Genomic DNA, 24064 nt, shown 5'->3' on the forward strand with positions numbered 1-24064 from the left:
CACATCTCTACCTGTTCACACTAAGTTTAGGGAAATAATTTGACTTGATTGATGAAATATTAAGCGGCATTAAATACTTTTGTAGGGGACCAATTTCTAAAATTGTTAATGGTTTATCTTCTCATAATAACTGGGCTAAAAGTGAAACTCATTTTTCATGAAAGGGTACAGCTCACATACCAAATCATGTCCTTCTGTACTAATCTGGGATGAAAATAAGACACTGAGAGAGCTCGAGGCCCTGTTTCTGGAGCATTTCTTATTCTCCATCTTTGATGCAGCCCAGAAGGATGCATGTAGTACCAAATACTTATCTTCATCACCACACCCTGATACTCTTTCTACCTTATTGCCATTTGCATTTCAAGCCTCTTTAGTGCCTCCTGAAAAGAAGATTCTGCCCTGTGAATCTCCTGGTGAATTAGACAGGGTCAATCTTAGATTTCTGTTTGAAGATACCAAGACTTTGCCATTTCTCATTCTCCTGGCTTCATGAAGTTTCAGCAATGCTTGATACTTCAAATACTGACAGAAACTACTGCGATTACTACTAATCGACTAGATTGACAACCATCTTCATCTTGATACATGGAAAAATATTTAGATTCTCACACATTTCCATTAGTTTACCCAGAGTTAATTACACTTTCTAGGATATAAACTAAATTATACATTCTTTCATTCACTAGAATATATAAGGAAACAAGCATGTAAGCATAGCCTGTGTTTTATATAGATATCCTTCAGAAATGTATAATGTCATAATATACAGAGGTGAGCATAGGGTTTAAGCTAGCTTTGTGAAACAGATCATGAATTGGCAATAAGTCACTGGCCATAGTAGAAAGGAGAAATATAGCTCTGGGTCTTTGCCAGATCAAGGGATGGATCAAGGGCTGTTGTGTATGTAGTAATCTGCATGGTAGTTTCAGAAGGCAGGAGTGAGTGAGTGATTGAAACTGAATCAGTGAACAGAAGGAAGAAGTTACAGTAAAGGTAGATTAGCAAGGCCACTAGCATCTAAATGGGATAAATTACTCCAGAAACATCCATTTTTTTTTAAACATCATAGTTGTCTCATCCTCAATAAGTAGAATGAACTCTCTAATCTCTTCTAGCATTGCAAAATATCTTGGATGTAGTGGTTTGAATGAAAATGGCCTCTTTATGGTCATGTATTTGAATACCTGGTCCCCAATTGGTGGAACTGTTTTTGAAGTTAGGAGATGTGGCCTTGTTGGAGCAGGTATGTCCCTAGGGGTGGGCTGTTTCCAAAGACTCATGCCATTCTCTGTGCTTTATCTCATGGATATGAGCTTTCTGCTGTTCCATCTTAAACTCTAATCTTCTCATCCAAAGCCAAATTAAATGCTTCTTTTATTAATGTCTTAGCTCACTGCATTTTATTATAGCAATAAAAAAAGCACTAAGATACCAAGAAAGAGTATCTAGTGTACACTTCGGCTAGGAGCCTAGGTTTAAAGAGAACTGCTTCAGGGACTTCCTCAAGTTAGAAGTGAACCAAGCATTAATAGCAGACAAAGATGATGTACTAGTCTATAGAATAGGCTGAGACATTGGTGTAACAGTGGGATAAATGTTATTGGAGTCATCAATCACTCTTGTTACATTTAAGGCCCACTCAATGAATGAAACCTATACCCAACATTGTCAATAATGTCAAGAACCTGTAGCTCTGAAAATAAACAAGGAATTACTGTTTTGCTAAATATGATAACAAAATGTGTCCTAATCACTTACCCAGGGATTAGTGCATCAGCTACTCCTCATCAAAGAAACTTTTTCTTGCTGCAGATAGGAATTAACATAGATAACAAGAGACTTCAGAATGCTCAGCCCTAAATGGGTAGTTTATATCAAAGCTTTCCCTTCAAACTTCTGGGATCTAAGTAGCAGAAGGGGTTGAAAGTTTGTAGGAACCAGAGTTGACGGATGACTTTAAGAAAACAGTGTTATTTTCAAACACAAGTGAGCAAATGCACAAACTCACAAACTGTGAGTGCAAGCAAAGCAGGCAAAAATCTACCATAGAGGAGGTAAGCATGGAGTCCTCACCACACCCCTAGCTGAGGCTGCTGTTGGTACTTGATTGCTCCTGTTTTCTTCAGTGGAGTGATAACTGGCATATCACCCACATTCCAGGGCAGGTCCCATGCCAAGAATAACTGGCCAACATAACCTAGACTCACAGAAGGGAGACGGGTAGAGGAGGAGAAGAGAAAGAGGGACGGGGAGACTATGAAGTTGGGTGTGGAGAAAGGTGGGGAAGGATCTGGGTGAAGTCAGGAGAGGGAGGTAAGTAACAAAATACACTGTATGAGATTCTCAAGGGAAATAAAGTAGGTATATCACACACTCACATTGTGATCTGGCTTGGGAAAGTCAGACAGTCATCTATACTCTCCTCCACACCGGTTGTATAAATTCTTCAAGATGCCAAATCTTGGGTAAATCCTAAACGTTCAGCTAAGAAATAGAGCTCTCATTATTTTCTTGGGAGTCATTCCTTCATTATTATCCTATAGAATGATATGTATTGATCCTTCCGTGCTTGTGAGAAAATGTTAGAACAAATTTTGGAAAATAAGTAAAAAATGGTGGTATTTTATATCATCTTGCCAAGATAGATGTACTGAAACATTTCCTGACATTTTGAATTCAGGCAATATGCTTTTTAGTTAATATTTTCATAAAGTTTTATTAAAGTGGAAGACACTTGGAAGCTTAAGGGTTATATCTAAATGTATTAAGTTTGAAAGTTGTAGACATAAATGAAAGTTTATAGAAAGTTATTGAGGTCTATAAGTTTCTAGAACAGATTTATCACTGCTGATAATCCCTGCTTCAGATAACTCTGCCCAAGCAGCTTTCTAAGGTGGGAGTTCAGTTTATTACACAACTGACCAGACAGCAGAAGACTTTTCTGTATCATACTGGCTTGGAGGCTCACATTAGGTATAATAGTAAATATTCTGTGTTTTTAGAATAGTTGATAAACCAATCATTCCTGTGTTTTGATGTATAAAGGAAAGGATTGTGTCCTTAATCTCCAAAACTGCAGCAGGGCATGCTGGCAGGTTACAGTCCCTTACTCAGACATATGCAGCTTCTCTCTGACAATGAGTGGGCAACGCTTAAAAAAAAGTTTCAAAATAGAACCCACCCACCAGCATTTTACACCCTGAGATACTAAACTCAGTTGCAAAGAAACAGAATGTTACTATTTACAAAGCTCTTTTTCATCTTATATCCTGTCTTTTCTCTTGTGCACTTTCTTTCTTTTCCTCCCCATTCTCCTTGTTCCCTTACCTACTTCATTCTACCCATTTGCTCGCATTTCCTAAGGCCTCCTACCCCTATTATTCTAAAATCTGTTCATCCTGAAACAGGCTTTGCCAATGGAAAAGAAAAGGCCCCAGACAAAGCCCTGATCTCAGACAAGGCCCTCCAGAGGGCGGTGAATGGTGCCTGGGGTCCAGTCTGTGGGGCTGAGCATGTTCCCCACTCCGGAGGGAGGCTCTTCCCCGAAAGCCATTAGCCTTCAGCAGGCTTGATAGCTGTATCAAGCCTTGTGATTTCAAAGCTTTCATGGCTGACAAGGACTTGCTAATTTCAAACTTTCTAACCAATTACAATCACAAAGAACTCAGGACAATAATCAGTGAGCAAAATGAAACTGCTCTGGGAAGCAGCCTCTGCAGGTTTCACTCTTGAGGCCTGGCAGCCAGTGTGCAGCTGGGACTCTGCTTCAGCAAGTAAATAAAAATACACCATAAAATACAAACAGACACAATGGACCCCACTTGCTGTTGTTCCCAGTAGTGGGGTGTGTAGAAACCTTGTCCTGCATTCAGCCCATTAATTTCTGATGGTGTTAATTAAAAACTTTTGATGCTGGTTTGAATGGAAAATACCTCAAACAGTGTTTCCTTTATTGAGGCCTAAGTTCTAAGTCTTGGATTATTAGGTTAAGCTCTGTCAGCAGTGAGACCAACAGAAATGCTTTTCATACCATCTGCTCTGACCAAGAAGAATAGTAATAGCGATAATAAATAAATACATTAGTAAAAAGGAGGAAGAAGAGAAACTGCTTGGTTGAAAACTCTGTATTTCAACCCACTTTTGAAGAACTATATTGAAAATCCAGGTCCTTGAATACAGAACAAATGGGTAAGAAAAATAAAAGCAGAGAAAGAGGGAGGGAGAGAGGGACAGAGTGAGGGGGAAGGACAAGAGGGAGAGGAAGGGAAAGAGGGAGGGAGGGAGGGAGGGAGGGGGAGAGAGAGAGGGAGAGAGAGAGAGAGAGAGAGAGAGAGAGAGAGAGAGAGAGAGAGAGAGAGAGAGATTTCTTCAAATTCTTACAGAACATTCAAATTACCCCATGTTCCAGGACCTGAATTTTTTATATTTTAAAATGTGAAAGCTGCTTAAAATAAGCAAATCAGCTGCTAAGTGATTCCTCTCCATCTTTTTCCTCTCCTATCTTTCTACAGGTTGAAAAAGAATGCCTACAAAGGTATATCCAACTGATTTTGTGGCTTAAGAAACGTAACGTAATTATTGAGGACTAGGGCTTCCTGCTTAGGGCTAAGCTGCCATGGAGCCCAGGGAACTGAGGCCAAGTTTCCATCCATCCATCCATCCATCCATCCATCCATCCATCCGTTCCCTGTGAGCTGGAGGAAACAGTTCCAAACACTTCACCATGTAGCAGGGCGGGGATGCTAAGCAGTTGCTCTGATTTCTTTACCATCCTGGCCACCCTGGGCAGCCTTGGGAATTGAGAGAGCACATAGAAGATAGCCTGAGGAATTCTTTGCTGTAGCCCAGCAAATAATACCCAGCCTCTCTACCCAAAGCCTTGTGAAATATGAAACAAACCCCTGAGATATTCAGATTAGTTTTTCATATTTGTGTCTAATTGTGTTACTTAATAGTTCCCTCCCTTGTGATGGATGGGCACTGGTAGTTTTGAGGACCTGCAGTGAGGAGCCCAAAATGCCACCTCACAGTGACTCTTGTTTCTTTGTACATTACTATGTCCAGAGACTATCAGTTTTTTTTTCATTTCCCATTCTGTTTATTCACACTCCCTGTGAAATCAACTGGTTCCTTACAAGACCACAGAACTTCTGGCTTTCTTAGCCAAAGGCCTCATCGCCTATTCTTGTTTTGATGACCATAACTTTGAAACGGATGATGCTCCCTACAAAGGGCAGCCATTCCGGCTGGTTTGCTTTCCTTGCCTCCTAATGTCAGGGTTCCCTGGCCTCAGACTGACAGTCTGCAGAACTGACCCACCCAATCTCATGTGACATAATGGTGATCCTTTAGGAAAATCAGCAACAGCAACAGCAACAGAAAGGCCTCACAGAAAGGCATGAGCAGGGAGTACCTCGACTAATAGAACTGAAACTCCACAAATGAAATAGGTCTGAGAAAACCACAGGAATTTGTTTGCTCACAAAATTCATGAATTTTACTCTGAGTAAATTGATAGGTGATATTGCCTACAAAGGTCTAGTAAATGTAAATTAACTAACAGATATATAGCAAATGAATGCATTTAAAGATGATTTTCAGTAGAATTTTTTTTTTCTAGAGACCAAGTTTTTGTCAAACTTAATCCTGACTCTCTTCCCACTCCAGCAGTAGAAACATCTGGTCGGTTTTAGATTCCCCTTGGATTTCCAACATCAAAGGGAATTATAAAGAATAACAAATTCATGTACCGGCAGTAAAATGAAAAAAAAAAAAACCCCACCCTAGAGCGACATGAGAGAATGCTAAAACTGTCCTTCTTTGGCTGTTGACTGCTAGTGACAGGCACCACAGGCAGAACTCTGAGAAAAGACAAAGGCAAGATCACCTGTTGACAACAAGAGTTCCTGCAAGGCACTAAACCTTAGATGCACAGGGCCATACATAGCAATCCATCTGAAGGTGGGTTTTGTTATCTATATACTGAAATGAATAAAATAGCATTTAATACGTAAAATGAGTTGGAACAGAAGAAAATGATTCACATTTCTCTAACAAAACCTTCATTGAAATACTAACAAATAATACAAATTCATCAAAAGGATGACTTGGAGACAATCTTAGAGATCCCTTTGGCCTTTGAATTTTGATTTAATTTGGAAGAAACTGTGAATTTTTATTATAGGGAGGGCAGGATAAGCCATCTCAGAAATAAATTTAGCTCTAAAAGACCACAAACCTATGATATTCTGATTAAAAACTGTTCTCCAGGGGCCTGAAAAGTATCTGGTGTTTCGTCCTTGCATCTGGATACTATGTGTGAGGACTGTCCAGATACTGAAATCATGTTAGTAGAAGAGGGTTTGAAAGAACTGTGATATTTGTAATTGTAACACAATTAACATAATAAATATGGAATTATTTCTCTTGATCATTTTCCTAGCAAAACTGAAACACACTTTCTAGAGTCTAGGTCCTGATGCAATCAAACATAGGAGAATGAGAACATCTAGAGAAATGTGGCCATTGTAATGATCTTTTACAAACAGCCTTCCCTCGTTCTTGCTTTATGTGCACTGTCTACAACAATAAAAAACAAACAAAGGACATGATTAACCAATCAACTTGTTTGTGGATGAAGAAAGAAAATTAGTTAAGGGCTGAAATGTCTTTACATAATTAATTACAAGAGTCCTTACACTTAGGATTGAAAGGTTACAAGATCTCTATGCCACAAATACATTAGATGAATTCAGAGTGGCTATCAAATACCCAGAAAACAAGCTGATGGCATATATCACCAAAGATCAGAAATATTTCTAGAGTGGAGGCCAAAGCTCATAGAAGCAGTTCTCATGGGAGTTTAGAGGGACCCTCTGGAGCTGTTTCCAGAAGGATGACCATTTCCAAAATCATCTCCTGTTCAAACTGTAGTCTAGTCAAGGGGAAGAATGGGGATTCCTCCTCAGCATCCCAACGTGAAAGGCCTGTGATGACGCTATAACTATCTCCTTGAATATCTGCCTTAGCATGGATTTCATTCCTTTCTCTTCTCCCATGTGACATAGAATCACAGGAGTTGTCTTGGCAAGGGAATAACATAATGTTTACCCTCATGCCAATTGCAGAATATATGTTCAAGAAAAACTTCCCAGAAAATATCCCAGTTTCATGGAAGAGAGACCTGGCAATCTAAATAAACCCTTCTACCTCCTTTGGCTATGATTATCAGCATCTTTAGGCTTCAAAATCCTGTCATGATACAGGGTACTTACAGAGGATTCCCTGCGTTAAAATAAGGAGAATCATTCAACTATAATCATGAGTTTAATTCAGAGAAAGTGGTAGAAAGTAGATTGCTACTTTATTCTTAGCAGTGTGACATATAAGTTCACAAATACAATAACACTGACCCAATACCAGGACCCAAAAAGCCACACAGAAGGAAGAAACACTAGCTAGTTTTCAAGGCATTTTTGGAACAGAACTTTTATCAGGCCCAGGTGATGACCCTACTGATCTGTTGGGAGTCTCAGTTACTTCTGAGATGGTGTCTACTACTCTTTCTAGAAGAAAAGAGCCTGGAGCACATGGGCACAGGGGAAAATTTCCTGAACAGAACACCAATAGCATATGCTCTAAGATCAAGAATTGACTAATGGGACCTCACAAAATTGCAAAGCTTCTGTAAAGCAAGGACACTGTCAATCAGACAAAATGCAACCAACAGATTGGAAAAGATCTTTACCAATCCTACATCTATGAGAGGACTAATATCCAATATATACAAAGAACTCAAGAAGTTAGACTCCAGAGAACCAAATAACCCTATTAAAAATGGGATACAGAACTAAACAAAGATTTCTCAACTGAGGAATACCAAATGGCTGAGAAGCACTTAAAGAAATGTTCAACATCCTTAGTCATCTGGGAAATGCAAATCAAACAACCTAGAGATTGTACCTCATACCAGTCAGAATGGCTATTATCAAAAACTCAGGGGACAGCAGATGCAGGCGAGGATGTGGAGAAAGAGGAACACTCCTCCACTGCTGGTGGGATTCCAAGCTGGCACAACCAATCTGGAAATCAGTTTGGCAGTTCCTCAAAAAATTGGACATAGTATTACCTGAGGACTCAGCTGTACCACTCCAGGGCATATACCCAGAGGATTCTCCAACATGTAATAAAGACACATGTTCCACTATGTTCATAGCAGCCTTATTTATAATAGCTAGAAGCTGGAAAGAACCCAGATGTCCCTCAACAGAGAAATGGATACAGAAAATGAGGTACATTTACACAATGGAGTACTACTCAGATATTAAAAAGAACGAATTCATGAAATTCTTAGGCAAATGGATGGAGCTAGAAAATATCATTCTGAGTGAGGTAATCCAATCAAAAAAGAACTCACATGGTATCCACTCACTGATCAGTGGATATTAGCCCAGAAAGCTCAGAATACCCAAGATACAATTCACAGAACACATGCAGCTCAAGAAGAAGGAAGACCAAAGTGTGGATACTTCAGTTCTTAGAAGGGGGATTAAAATACTCATGGGAGGAGATACAGAGACAACGTGTGGAGCAGAGAGTAAAGGAAAGACTATCCAGAGATTGCCCTACCTGGGGGATCCATCCCATATGCAGACACCAAACCCAGACATTGAGGATACCAACAAGTGCTTGTTTACAAGAGCCTGATACAGTTGTCACCTGAGAGGCTCTGCCAAAGCCTGACAAATATAAAAGTGGATGCTCACAGCCATCCATTGGACTGAGTACAGGGTCCCCAATGGAGAAGCTAGAGAAAGGACCCAAGGAGCTGAAGGTGTTTGCAGCCCCATAGGAGGAACAACAATATGAACCAACCAGTACCCCTAGAGCTCCCAGGGACTAAACCACCAACCAAAGAGCTCACATGGAGGGACCCATAGTTTCAGCCACATATGTAGCAGAGGATGAACTTTTTGGACATCAGTGAGAAGAGAGACCCTTGGTCCAATGCCAAGACAGGGAAGTGGGAGTGGGTGGGTTGGTGAGCACGGGGAGGGGGGAATGGGATAGGGGGTTTTCAGAGGGGAAATAAGGAAAGGGGATAACATTTGAAATGTAATAAAGAAAATATCTAATAAAAAAGAGAGAAAAAGAAAATACTATCACCATTATTGATAATTATTACTATAGCTTTGATTACAATGAAGTTTTGGTGATAATATGAGTACATGGTGTAATACACAAGCCAGAAAAAAATCATGGTTTCTCTTTCAAAGAAATGTACTATAGTTCATTTTTATGACAGGAACATAGTACACCATCACAAGTAAAGAAAAGATGTAAATAAATGACAATGATGTATTGTTAGTATCCATGTTAAAATAATGATGGACAAGTGAGTTGCTATAAGGTATGGACACTTTGCAGCTTTAAAATAGTACAATTGCTTGTTCCTGCCTTGTCATATCTGCCTGAAATCCATGGCACTAGGGCACATTTTGGTTCTTTAGCTGATATTTTTTTAATAAAGAAATTGGTTATGCCAAGTCGTAGTAGTGGAAAATAAATGTTCAGAAGACAGATGGAAAGAGAAGAGATGGAAACAGGAAAAGAATTTGTATTGTCTACACATGCCGAGGAGCAGTTTCTATAATGCTCTGATTGGATACTTTACTGCTTGTGTTATTACTTTCTTTTTTCCCTGTGTGTTTTTCTTACCAGCTCTGGCTGAAAATATTTTGTATGTGTCCATCCTGTAAGCTATCATATTTTTCTAGAGATTTAGTGTGGTAGAGGAATTTTTTATCTCTTCTTGAAGGTTTAGGCACATCAATATTCTAGTTACTCACTTTCGAGGCCAATGGAAACTGCGCCAAAGATTAAACAGGCCAGAGTAACACATAAATTCAGTTTCTATGGAGGCACTGTGTACTTGCTCACATCCTGAATATCTGATGAGTACAAAACACCTGTTGGATAACACATCACCACTGAACAGTCTCTGGCTTAAAATTCAAAAACAGTAAGTAAGAAAGGAAAACTTGCAAACAGGTACTGAACAGAAAGCCCAATCCAACAGATCATATTGAATATATAGAGCTCTTCTGTGAAACTTGTGGTCTATCTATGGAAAAGTGGCTTGTAGATGTTTCTCCAAAAACCTTGGAACAACTAGAGTAATAAACGCAGGCACTGCTCTGCAGTGGATTATTTCCTCCCCGCAGATATAGAGCTGTATATATAAACTTATATAAAGTTCCCCCCTTCAGATTTAAGACCTCATATAACTATCAGATGCTTTCCTGTTATAAAAAAACAGTCTTAAAATCTATAAATATTTGGACAGAGTACTAAGTTAGGTTTAAGTACTTTGCTTTCCTCTATATAATATGGGCTTACAGCAATTAAGAGTTCTAAGTAAAGCCGGACGGTGGTGGCACACGCCTGTAATCCCAGCACTTAGGAGGCAGAGGCAGGTGGATTTCTGAGTTCGAGGCCAGCCTGGTCTAGAGAGTGAGTTCCAGGACAGCCAGGGCTACACAGAGAAACCCTGTCTAGAAAAACCAAAAGAGTTCTAAGTAGCCAGAGGATGAACTTTTTCTTTTACTTCAATGTATATTATACATTGATATGTTTAATGATAAAGATAATCAATATTGTATAAGTCTGCCATGCAAGTTATCATCCTAAAATTGAGTCAAGTATAAATACCTCAAAGAACACCATTTTCTTCAGAAGCCTATCTAACTATTAGACCGGTCTCCTCTCTGACCTAACTGTCCTTTGTCTTGCACACGTGCCCGAGCACTCTATGGCACAAGCTGCTGAGATTTTTCCAATCAGTTGCTACATATGAGAAGACATGAGGCCAGGACACTAAGAAGAGAAACAGTGTTCCATATAATGATGAGAATTATTTTTCTCAAACTTTTTAAAACATCAACATGTAAAATCATCCTAATGAACCAGAAATGCTAGCTAATTAATTAACTGTCATGATATCTGAAGTTTGCTTCAAAATAACAAGGCAAGACAGTGAGACACTGATCAGCCCCGAGTTAAGCAGTGACTAGACTAAGCTAGATCACGAGTACACAGGAGTTCATTACAGGAATCTGTCTACATTCATTGATTTGAAAATCTTCAAAATTAATCTTAAAAATATATACTTCATTTGAACTTTCAATCATTTATCCATTATCTACTGACTGATTCACCCATTGCTCCTGGCAATGGAAAAAAGTAAAATATGATGCTTTTGTGGGCATTTTGATTATAGGAATAGTATATATTTATTTAGAATGTCTATAAAGACTTTGTAACTAAATGCAAAATTCTTAAGTTAAACTTTAAAAAAAGGAACAAAATTATATAGGAATTCTGAGTATAGCATATTCAAAAACTATGTTCTATGGGGAAAATGAGAGTTAGAAAATATATCAAATAGGTATTAATTGTTAGAGTTAAATTATAGGAGTAATTATTTTAATTTTCTTCATTTTACTCCTATGTAGTTTTCCAAATTATTTTTAATGAACAAGTATCGTTTTAAAATGAAATAAATAATTGTTCATTAGTAGACAGGCTGTGCTCTCCTCCCCAAGAAGATTTCCGTTTACTAAAACAGAGAAACTGCAAACACATAGCACTGCTCGCTACTTTACACTGTCTGAAAGTGAAATACAGCCAAACACAAAGCCAATAAATACATATTTTAACTGATCATAGAAACAGAAAACACTTGAGAGGAATCTGCTTTTGTGCAAGTCACCCAGAGTGTGGAATTCTGGCTTTTCTGTGCTGATATCATTTTGTGAGGAATGCTAAGGGAGAGCAAATTAAAGTTAGCAAGTAGGCCTGTCCCTTGAGCCTCTAGGCTCACACTGATAGCAGGGTTATTCTGGGGAGCAAAACAAGTAAAGCCAGGAGTAGGAGGTAGGGTAGGGAGAAAGGGTAACAGTCCTAAAGCTGTGGCCTTCGGCAGCAAGCTGGATAAGCTTAGGAACAGAGATAGACTGGTGACAGAATTAGAAACAACAGTGACAACTATGACTTATGTGCAGTGAGCATGGAAATTCCCCTCAGAAAGCTCTTTCTCACCCTAAGAGATGATTTCTTCATTTTGTGCACATTCATATGAAGTGAAGTCAAGAGTGTAAGTTTAAAGGTTTGGATGACTATGCTGTTTATGACTAAACAGGCCTAGAGTGCCAGGCAGAAGAGAGCCAGAAGCCAACTGAGGTGCTCCTTCCCTCCCCCCTCCCTCTGGAGTACATTTGTCATTACAATTTACTGCAGGGCAGCCCCTAGCAAACTCAACTCCTCCAGGCTGTCTCCAAGTGATGATGGTCCACTATTGCACCTTCCCATCCTGCCTTGCTCTCCTCCTTCAGACACCTACTGCCAAGACTGTTCAAGGACACAATGCTACCCTTCTAGAAACCTCAAATAGTCTTACCAGAAGACAAGGAGCCAAACTCTAAACCTATGTTTACATGATCTTGGCGGTATTAATTTTCAGATATGGACATGTTTATTCTTATCACAACAGGCTGTTCCCCTTTCTTCTTGTGGATATATGCAAGGGTGCCTATGTCTGTTTTTAAGATTCAAAAGAATCAAACACATTTCAGAATTACAAAATATTATATAATACAAACCAGAAGTTCTAAGAGACATGAAATATGTTTGAAAGACATTATGTGTGCTTTCCTAATGTCAAAATGACTGCATTCTCCATAAGAAACACCAGTAGCTATCTCCACATGGCTATCTCTGTCTCTTCAGAAGTTCTTTAGAAAAAATTATCTCCGGAAAGACTTCCAAACAAGTCCTTCAGTATTTCCACCCATGTCTACTAAAGTCATTCAAAATGTTTACCAATATGTTATATTAATTATTTTTCTACATATCAGTATCAAACTATATTCTGTTCAAATTTAATCTTGTGGTGGTAAATTCACTACAGCTTCTAGATTTACTTCTTGTTTGTCTGGAGTTGCTAAACTTAGTATGAATACATTTTATTTCTTTGGATTTCAATATTTTGGCCTGCAATTGAGAAACAATGAAATCTTACTTACCAGCCAGCAAAGTTGTGTAAAATGTTCAACTGCTGATGGTAGAACAGTCTGAAATGGAAAAGGATACTATAAGTGCTGGTATGTATTTTACCTAATATATGACAACATGCTGATCACAGAATACACTTGTTCCTCCCCTGGGATCCTGGCTTGATCTTAGAAAGTAAAGGTGGTTCCTTTGGGAACAAAAGCACAGTTCAACCCTACTGACAGGTGACTTGGTGAGTGCCTGAATCTTTAACTTGATGATCACTAACCAGATGCAGCCGGTCATAAATGATCTGCTAACTCTTTATACACTACACTTTGTGTTGGAAAGTTCAGTTTCACAGTTAATTGTTGTGATCTGCTTAAAAAATAATCAAACTTTTAGTCACCAAAAGGATTTGCAATTCTGTTTGAATTTTACTGTACTTTTCATTAAACATTTTATAAATAAAAGCAAACTGGGCTTTCCTTGCTTCGGGCTGTTTGCTACTCATGCTCTGGATGTTAAGTCTTGTAGCAGTGATGGGAAAACAAGCGAAGACTGTGGACGCCTGCTTTCACGATGCTTCATCAAACAGAGTACTGGCTGTACTGTCCTTCTTAACTACAAATTAATGTACGGTTTTATACTCCAAGCTAGGTAAGAGAAGTACAAACGTGAACTGAAACCTTTAAAACTTTTATGCTAAGTTACAAAATAATAGATTGAAATAAAAATTAACATTAAAATTTTTCAACTGTTGAACAAACAAGCCTCCAATTATATCATCTACATTTTAGAAACTGCTAGACCAATAGTACACATCTATTAATATTACTACATGGTGTTTCTTATCAATCATGTTAAGAATACAGAAGTTACAAGTGGTTTTCCTGGTAGTCACCCAACCTTAATACCAGCACCATAATACCAGTGACTGAGGATCTTGTTCAAAAGTTAGAATGTCCTGAGCACTGAGAAGAGCAGTGGAGCACAAAGGGCTGTGCGGTTTTTAAGGAATATCAGAGCACATTTAACTCTGCTGCTCTGCATGGCACAGCTAGAGAAAGTTTAGGGTCGCCAGCCTTGCCTCTATGTGAATCCAGCATTAAATGAGAAGGTACATATAGCCTATTTGTTCCCAAGTACTGTGGTTATAGCTGACAGGAAGGGCTGAACGGACTTGCCTGCCATGAAGTGAACTTTTAAACATGATCCTGCCTACCTGCCGCTCAAGAGTGTGAAAACCCACCAAGACAGAAAGCGAAGATATCTGGCAAAAGGAGGCAAGAAGATGTTAGACTTTTCCCTCTGCTTCTTCCATGACCAGATGTCTACAACTGTTTTTGATACCCTAGACATACTGATTCCCTTTAAGGGTTTTAGTTTTTCAGTTTAAAAAAATTATTTGAAAATTAGGGTATTCAGAAAAAATTCCTGTGTATGTACAGGAGACTAAACATACAGAAGAATAACTTGGCTACAGCTTATGTAACCAATTATGTAAAAATGCATTATAAGGAATCTACTTTATGTTTTACCAAAACACAGAAAATAGGTCTAAAGCTGCTCTGTGTACCAGGCCCAACCAAGGTAATTCTTGTTGGCCAGCTAACTAAGGTTCTTGTAACATCACTGTCACTACTGCCACCAGCAACAAAAAGAGATGAGGGTGGGTATTTTTGATAATATGGTACCAATATGCATTATTGGATATTGGATTTCAAGATCAGCCATAATAGACTTAGAGGGATATGTAGAAAAATATGTGTGAATATAATTTCCTGGCTAAACATTAGGATGTTCTGTCCAATTTTCATGTCAATAGTTTTCCATAAGCAATTCTCTGAGTTACAGATTCTGTACAGAAGAGTTGGAAAGAAATATGTGTGTATGCATTTATGAGTGTGTATATTCTTGTTTAAAATAGTTACTAGTCTCATCATGCTTCATTTAAAACAACAAACCCTGTGTAATTGAAAATGCAGATATACAAGCTGCCACTAATCGTGACCATCGCGTTGCTACAGTAAGCAGACTTGTGCTTGAGCAGGGAGGACCTGAAAAGCCAGGCACAAGCACACTTGCATTGACTTTTATCTTTGTGCACTTGATTTTCCATTCAAAGATAATTTAAATCACAATAACTGACCTGTAAGAAAATGTTTAAAATATGATATAGTTTGAATTAAACACTCAGACAAACAGACTCTCCTCTCTCTCTCTCTCTCTCTCTCTCTCTCTCTCTCTCTCTCTCTCTCTCTCTTTCTCTCACACACACACACACACTAATAAATTAAAAAAAAACATATTTCAGACTTTTAGTAAGCTGTTTGATATCTTAAGGTTTTTAACATCTATAAATAGAGCATGAACTGAAAGTATTATACTTATTCAAAAATATAAGAAGCCCAATTCTTCAACAGGTTGTATTTCTACAGTAGAGACCATGTCTTCTCTCTCTCACCACCCCTTCATTTGGTTAAGATGGACAGAACTCCCAGCTGGCCTACCAGCTCTCTGCAGTGCCTGGTGTTGCCCTCTGGAGCATTTTCTATCCACTTCATGCACACTGATGGCCAGACCGGAAAAGGAAAGAAGAAAACAAGCACCCTACTCTCCAGTCTCCTCTTATCAGACAGAAATGCCTGGTTCCCAGAGAACTCCTTGGGGTAAGTGAAACAAAATATTTCTAAGACGGAATAAAGACTGATAGAGCACACACAAACACCACACTGTGTTTCCATCTAGTCTGGGTAACATCCTTCAATGTGAAAGAGAGAGGAATGGGAAAGAGGTGCAGAGCTACAAAGAGAAAGGAGACCAGAGAGGAGAGGGAAGAAAGGAGAGACTACAGAAGAGGCAGGGTGAGGAGGTGGGAACAGAGAGGGGAGCAGAGAGGGGAGAGGGGAGTGGGGGAGGGAACATTTCTCCATGCAGTGAATGCAAAGGTGTTTCATAGAGCAGAGTGACATGGGGGAGGGGCGCAAGAGGAGAATTCCACAAGCTCTAGATTCACACAAAGTGTTGTCATTAAGAGAAGGACCTCTATGGGGCCTTTGAATTAAGCCTTCTGTCCTGTTGTAGCATTGAGATGTTTGCTGTTAGTGAGCCTTTGGGTTTGACTACGCTCTGTAATGAGAAAAAGAAGGTTAGAGGCTCATAGTAACTGGAGTAAAAAGGAAGAGAAACATCTTACTGAATTGTCTTACATAAACATTATACCAGGTTGTTTTCACATAAATATTATACCAGAATATATTGCAAGTAGAAACACGTGTACACACAGTCAGCTTTCTTATCTCCTGATTTATAATTAATTTTATTCTTAGAATTTTTTGATTTTCCATTAAACAAGTGGACTATCTCAGAATATGTTAGTTTCGTATTACCTGGAAAATCCATTACACCACTAACAGTCACAAAGTCCTGTTTTAAAGCCAGTTATGGCTCTGACAATTATGGGATGTTTCAACAGGCTAGGGTAACTAGAAATGGTAGTTAACTAACTCCTTTCTAAACAGTCTGGGATAGGAGGAAAAAACTGTAAGTTTCCCCATCTGTTACTTCCTTTTTGGCTGTAGAAAAGTAAAATTGTGTGAGAGCTTCTGAATGTAGAGCTGTGTGTGCTTTCCCCTTGTGTCTGTGTACCAGTTATGCGAGATTGCATAACCGAGTACAGAGTAGGCGGTTAGCGTTTACTATTGATTTACTCTATGCTACCTAATGAATTCAGAACACTAAAAAGAAAAGAGCAGGAAGCAGAGGCAACAAAAAGAGAAAGGGAGGACAGGGAGACAGGGAGAAAGGGCTCTGGAGGGGAATGGAAAGCACTTGGAGAAGCAATCCTAAAGTAGGGGATATGTTCCGGTTTTTTGTCTTTTTTTTTTTTTTTTTTTTTTTTTTAAATTTCCTCTGGCTCTGACTTTCAGCTATTGTTCAGGTCTTAGGACAATGTGTATATACTGGTGACCCAAATAGAAACCGTGGTATTCCTCTCTTATTTCTAACAAAGTTTACTGGCAAGAAAATCCATGTGTCAAAGTACTAATGTTTCAAATTACTGAAAGCAGTTCTACTAAACTGACAAAACCCCTCCTGTAGCAATCTGCCACTTGCAGACCCGTTTGTGAATCTGTGTCTGTGATAACTCCTGCTACAGCCCCACTAGCTTTCTTTGCTACAAAAATTCTTTCTAAGATGCATGGGGTATTGTTAGGACAAAGATACTTCCTGTTTTGCCATACATTACTTTGCCAGATGATAATCCACAGGGTGTTTGGCTTAACTGAACAGTCCCCAGAAAGAAGGAAACTGTCAGAGTGAGGAAGAACACAAACATCAGTTGCAGGAGAAAGGGAAACAATGGCTTGTGTCTGGAGACCATGGCACTCTGGGGCGTACGTAAGATGGATACTGCTGTTCTTCACTATTGCTTAGTGTTTTCCATGCTATAAAACCGGCTCCCAAAGTTTATACCCTGAAGTATCCATGACTTTTACTCTTCCTGGAGGTACAGGACTCTCCAATACCTGTGGGCTCTTCTAAGGCTGAGATCAACTACTAGGATAAGAAAGACAGGAATTCTCTTGATTAAGCACAGGATTAGATTCATCTCATCTATAGACCAAACCCTAACATGATTGCTGATGCCGAGAAGCACTTGCTGACAGGAGCCTGGTATGGCCAGTCTCTGAGAGGTTCTACCAGCACCTGACCAATTCAGATGCAGATATTCAGAGGCAACCATTGGACTTAGCCTGGGGGCCCCAGTGGAAGAGTTAGGAGGAAGAACTAAAGGAGCTGAACCTCTTATTGCAACCCCATAGGAAAAACAATATCAACTAACCAGAACACTCAGAGCTCCCAGGGACTAAACCACCAACCAAAGAGTATACATGGAGGGATCCATGACGCCAGATATGTAGCAGAAGGCATTATCTGACATCAGTGGGAGGGGAGGCCCTTGGTCCTGTGGAGGTTTGATGCCCCAGCATTGGGGGATGCTTGAGCGGTGAGGAGAGAGTGGATAAATGGGTGGAGGAGCACCCTCATAGAGGTAAAGAGGAGTGGGGAGAGGGAATGGGATGGAGATTGTGGAGGGGTAACCAGGAAGGAGGATATCATTTGAAATGCAAACAAAATAATAATAATAATAATAATAATAATAGAAAGCTGGGTGGGCCCTTATTTCTATATTGGAAATATTTTGCAGTGGAAACTAGGAAATCACGGTTATTTGAGGAAAAGAGGAAATAGATCACTTCTGACCAACCCATTGTCATCCCTTCCACACGATCAAGTGAATACCTACTTCAACCTTTTGTCAGAGAGGTTGAGCACAGAAGGAAATGCTCACAGCTCTATAGCTAGTGCCTATTACACTCTAACATCTTCTCTATGCTTAGCAGATATTTGTTGAAACTGTAAAATGATTATGGAAGAAATATTTCTGTAGGAAAAGAAAATAGAAAAGCCTCAAAAACACATTTCAATGCTTTCTATGAAATCTTAGGTTGTTTGTCTGTGCCATTTATTTTCAGGACAAATAATGATGTAAAGGAACCATCAGGCAGTTAGCTTAGGGTCAGTTGACTTCAGTTCCATTTTTATTAAAAAAAAGCTTTAGAAAAATTATAATACTGATAACATCAGTAAAATGTTATTCTCGTTCCCACCTGTCCTTTCAGCCTGGTTTTCCAATTCACTCCTGGGCACAGACAAGTCCATTTTAATTTTCATGGACACATTCTAAGGGAAAAGTCATGAGATATCAACATAATTCATCTTTTAAAAAATACTGAGAAGAATGTAGCCACTTAGTAACGAAAGAGAATACAGCTTTTTGTTGAAGGGCAAAGCAGGTTGAGTTTTGATTAGGTTATGCAAATTTAAATTAACAGAAGGGCAACCAAGAATATACTGATTTTCATTTTCTTGGTTAAACAGGAGTTTTATGAGAAAAATAAATTCTGGATCAGGAAGACAGAAATGCAATCTTGCAGTTAATTGGAGAATAAGACCTTTAGGAAAGAAATTACAGCTGCAATTCTCCAAAACCCTAGCTGAAGATTCAACTAAAAGCATGCGGTAGGATGGCAGCCATGCTGTTTCTGAAGCATAGGGATACCATCTTGTCAGCTCTCTAGAGCTCTGCATGCACACACACTTCATCAACCTTTTAACGACATCGTGTGTGTGTGTGTGTGTGTGTGTGTGTGTGTGTGTGTGTGTGTGAGAGAGAGAGAGAGAGAGAGACTCTGGCCATTCTTTTCATGTAAGTAAGTTCACCTTTCTCAAGGAACATATCAGCAGTGTGTCGATGGCATTTTCTGCATGGCTTTTAAGACAAGATTGAGCACTCGCCTTCTGCTTCATGTTATATGTGAAGGTCTGAAGGCTGGGGATTAACTGTCCTGAGGAGCATACACTTTGAGACAGAACTGGGACTAGTAACTAAAGCTCACTCTTAATTTTTCCACAGCATAGAGTAAATCAAAGCATATAAATTGAAGCTTATTTTAAATGCCATAGGGAACAATTTCAAAGGATTCTTTTATAAAACACAAAATCCTTACATTATGTAAAATGTTCACCTCAAAGCTATCTTATACTTAATTTTTTATCTTAAACGTGAGTCTACTGTTGAAACTGTTGCTTCTCTTCTCATTCCTGTTCTTACGATCTTAGATCATTGAGTAGACCTGCTTACTTTCCCCTGTGTCTACCTGATGGATTCTTCAAGACCCTTCTCTTCTCTTCTCTTCTCTTCTCTTCTCTTCTCTTCTCTTCTCTTCTCTCTCTCTCTCTCTCTCTCTCTCTCTCTCTCTCTCTCTCTCCTCTCTCTCTCTCTCCTGTTTAGTCACTATTCCTCTTTTCATATGAAGTCATATTTTTTGTTAAAAAGCTTTGATATATGTTGAAATTATAAAGAAAAATATAAATGAGAAAAACTATAAATTCAAAAATATATAATCAGTAAGTCTTAGACAAATACTTGACATTTTTAAAAGTGTGACAAGGCAATAAACTGCAAGGGTAGTCTCCAGCTGACAGGCTTCCCTCTTGAGTGTTACCACTGTCTAGATCTCTGAATGGTCAATATGGACATCTGGGGCCCACATAAAGTATCTCATCAAAGAGAGAAAGCAACACTTCTTGATCTGCAAGCCACCAATTTCCCATAACAGTAGGCTGCCTATCAGTGCCCTTTATGTTCTGTCCATCCATAGACACACATGTTTGAGCATAGCTATGGCTTAACAGGAAAGGATCCAGAAAAATCCTAGTAGCTTAATGCAGCTTAATGATGCAGGTCAAATGCTCTTAGTTCCAATCAAAGTTTGGAAGATGCACACTGAAATTTCAGTTACACAGTAAATGCAGACTAAGAAGGTTAAAAGCAAACTCGGACAGGAGAAGGAAATCTCTGGATCTTAAGGGTATGGCTGCCAGAATCCTGTAATTAAGATTGTGTCACTGTTTCCATTATGAACCTTACTCTTACGGGATTTATAATTCAGCTACAATGATTAATTCTAGGCAGTTCAAGTAATCTGACTGTGCGATACTATGTTTTCTTCTTATTACCTAAAAATGAAAACATTCAGTAACTATTCATCCATCCCAATGGCACTGGTAGTGTAAGCTCACAGGTTTCCCTAATAAGAGTAGTTCATAATCAACAAGGTAAATCTACATGAGCCAGGGTGGAATGTTGAATGCTAATCTGGTATGAGAAGAATAAAGGGGTTGCCTAGTAACTGAAAAGGTTTAATGTCTATCACTTCATTCCACTTTATTGGTGTGAACAGGAACTACACAACATTGTAAGTAAGTAGGAAGGTCTACTTATTTTGGCTAACTCTTTTTTTGTGGTTACAATCACAGGAAAAGTTTTGATGGTTCTTTAGATCTCTTCTTAGTGTGGGCATTAGATGATAATTAAAATGTTTCTTTGCTCTGGCTTCCCTAGCATTGTCTCCTAAGTTATATGGTGGTGAAGGATAGAGAGAAAAATCAGTTACTAAATCAATAGTCTTGAGGAAAATAGGACCTACTGTGTATAGTGGTTGGAATGAGAAATGCCCTTTGGAATCTCAGACAGGAACAGTTTTCTTCAGTTTTATCAGTGTTTGGGGAAATTTAGGCAGTACGGATTCATTGGAGGAAGTACATCTACCACTGAATGTGAGCTTCAAGACTCACAGCCTCACCTCCCAACTACCAGTTTGCTCTCTTCATTCTGAGCTGTTTCAAGTTCTGAGCTTTCATTGTCCTGTTCCTGACACAGGTCCATGATGCCCACATAGTTATGGACTCTCACCCTCTAGAACCATAAGACAAACAAATTCGTTTGTAAGTTGTCTTGGTCAAGGTCGCTTCTTATTGAAGCAAGAGAAAAAGCAATTAATACACTGAGTATAATCTACATCTCACACTGTCCACTTGTGTTATTTCATTTAAGATCAGCCTACTGTGAATTACACTGCTGTGCCTTACTGATTAGCAAGCAATCTAATTACAGACTTGTTATTAATCCATCTAAGAGTGTACTAAAGGTAATTTACAAGTTGTAAAGTAAGTCCTGAAATTAGGATTCATACCCCACATACACAACATCACACTGCATCAGAATATGAAGCCATTTCTTCCTCGTCAAAGAGGAAAGCCAACTCATACTCCAAGTTACGAGGTGACATGAGTAACTCCCTCAAAAGTAAATTCTTGTTTTACTCTCAGTTCTGAAATCACTCCATGTTCAAGCAAATGCCATCCTACCATGTACACTTGGAAGATGCTCACTGCCTTAGGAAAGGAATGCACATTTCCTAGGATGCAGTAAGTTACCTCAAGGTTTTTATTGCTTTAAAATTTTCAATTAAGATTTTATACCAGATAAGCGTTTTAAAAATATAATGCATAGAAAATCAGATGATTACTACAATGTTTTCATTCCCATGTGTGTACACAATTGTTTTTCTGCTTGCCAAAGTTTGTGGCAATTAATATTAAATAATTAATGAAAGATACACATTACATATATTAATCCAGGAGAAAAGAAAACAAATGAAAAAATAGGAAGAGACTATATACCCATAGTTACCCTTAGAATTTTAATCTTAATATATTTATTAAGCAAAAAAGAGGTCATACATAGTGCTTCAGTATGGTCGTATGTGTAATTGTTTTAATAATGACTCCCCTTTTGGTCTTTAGTGCATCTTTTTATATGGCTATGGTATTTTATGTTTTTCCTTTCTTTTTAAAAAGAGTAATTTTTTATCTTTAAAGATTATTTATTCTTCATTATGTATATGTGTGTGAGCTAGTGTGAGTTTATGTACAAAATGCCCATGCAGGGATGCACAGAAGTCAGAAGAAGGTGTCAGATCTCTGGAATTAGTGAAATTTGTGAACTTTTTTTTTTTATTCGGTATATTTTTTATTTACATTTCAAATGATTTCCCCTTTCCTAGCCCCCCACTCCCAAAAAGTCCCGTAAGCCCCCTTCTCTGCCCCTGTCCTCCCACCCACCCCTTCCCACTTCCCCGTTCTGGTTTTGCTGAATACTGCTTCATTGAGTCTTTCCAGAACAAGGGGCCACTCTTCCTTTCTTCTTGTACCTCATTTGATGTGTAGATTATGTTTTGGGTAATCCAGGTTTCTAGGTTAATATCCACTTATTAGTGAGTGCATACCATGATTCATCTTTGAGTCTGGGTTACCTCACTTAGTATGATGTTCTCTAGCTCCATCCATTTGCCTAAGAATTTCATAAATTCATTGTTTCTAATGGCTGAATAGTACTCCATTGTGTAGATATACCACATTTTTTGCATCCACTCTTCTGTTGAGGGATACCTGGGTTCTTTCCAGCATCTGGCAATTATAAATATGGCTGCTATGAACATAGTAGAGCATGCATCCTTATTACATGGTGGGGAATCCTCTGGGTATATGCCCAGGAGTGGTATAGCAGGATCTTCTGGAAGTGAGGTGCCCAGTTTTCGGAGGAACCGCCAGACTGATTTCCAGAGTGGTTGTACCAATTTGCAACCCCACCAGCAGTGGAGGAGTGTTCTTCTTTCTCCGCACCCTCTCCAACACCTGCTGTCTCCTGAATTTTTAATCTTAGCCATTCTGACTGGTGGAAGGTGAAACTTTTATGTGTGTGCTGGTACTGAACCTTTGTCCTCATCAGGAACAGTAAGTTCTAATCCCTGGGCTGTCTCTCCAGCTCCTATTTCCAATGTGTGTTAATGTATAGGGGTGTGAACATGAGGGCATGTGCTCACGGATGTCAGAGGTTGTATAATGCCAGGTGTGCATACTAATAACTGAGCTCAGGCCCTCTGGATAAGCAGTACATGCTTTTAACCATTGAACCATATTTCCAGCCCCAATGTTTTTCTTACAAATAATCATATTTAAGGTCACACTATAGCTTATCAAGCAAACAAGAAAAACATTTTAAAGGACTGCACTCTGAAACACTGTACAGTTTATGTTTACATATTAATAAAAAGCATTCTTTATGAAATGTGTGAAATTGAAAGTATATATCCATTTCATTCTACAATGTAGAATTTGGAAGCTGAAACTTGTGTGTGTGTGTGTGTGTGTGTGTGTGTGTTGAGAGAGGTGGGTATTTTTAATAGTACAAATATGCCACTTTTCCTACCAAAGAACCAGAAATAAGTATGAAGAGAAAACCTATTCTAAGTTTCAAAGGTTCGACAGGGGTGACAGCCAGACCCTTTTGCCTGCAGCCCATAACTTCCCCTTGTTCCTGGGGTGTGAGAGGTAGCTAGGTTCCATGCTACACTATTGTTCTCTGGCCCCTCTGAAGTCCCAGGTCCACACATATACACATACCTACACACATCCTTAAGACCTTTGGATATTTACGAATACTTGTAAAACCGTCGGTATATGAGGCATTTCCGTGCAGAGTGGGTGAAACAACCAGATATAAAGACTGAAAGCTCGCAGGCAGCACTGCTCACCC

At 38.9% G+C, this 24064-nt stretch overlaps 1 protein-coding gene across 5 annotated transcripts in view; it reads right to left on the reverse strand.

Annotated features, from left to right (window-relative positions):
* Positions 1-24064, reverse strand: part of Zbtb20 (zinc finger and BTB domain containing 20) — a 786764-nt gene that overhangs the window by 342217 nt on the left and 420483 nt on the right. For all 5 annotated transcript variants that reach the window (XM_052158175.1, XM_052158178.1, XM_052158177.1 and 2 more), the window contains one exon: positions 13086-13133. The gene's annotated coding sequence lies outside the window, so the exon portion shown is untranslated. The remainder of the gene's footprint in view (positions 1-13085; positions 13134-24064) is intronic.

Source organism: Apodemus sylvaticus, chromosome 15 (assembly GCF_947179515.1).
Source record: "Apodemus sylvaticus chromosome 15, mApoSyl1.1, whole genome shotgun sequence".
NCBI lineage: Eukaryota > Metazoa > Chordata > Mammalia > Rodentia > Muridae > Apodemus > Apodemus sylvaticus.